Raw genomic sequence first — 291 nt, 5'->3', positions numbered from 1 at the left:
CCCCCCCATCCCACCCCTCTAGGAGGTCACAGAGCACTGAGCTGATCTCCTTGTGCTATGCAGCTGCTTCCCACTAGTTATTGCTTTTACATTAGGTAGGATATATATGTCCATGCCACTCTCTCACTTGGTTCCAGCTTACCATTCCCCCTCCCTGTGTCCTCAAGTCCATTTACTATGTCTGCGTCTTTATTCCTGTCCTGCGCCTAGGTTCATCAGAACCATTTTTTTTTAGATTCCATATATATGTGTTAGTATATGGTATTTGTTTTTCTCTTTCTGACTTACTTC

The sequence above is a fragment of the Neophocaena asiaeorientalis genome, unplaced genomic scaffold, assembly GCF_003031525.2.
Source record: "Neophocaena asiaeorientalis asiaeorientalis breed wild unplaced genomic scaffold, Neophocaena_asiaeorientalis_V1.1 scaffold47, whole genome shotgun sequence".
Classification (NCBI taxonomy): Eukaryota; Metazoa; Chordata; class Mammalia; order Artiodactyla; family Phocoenidae; genus Neophocaena; species Neophocaena asiaeorientalis.
This window is presented reverse-complemented; position numbering follows the sequence as displayed.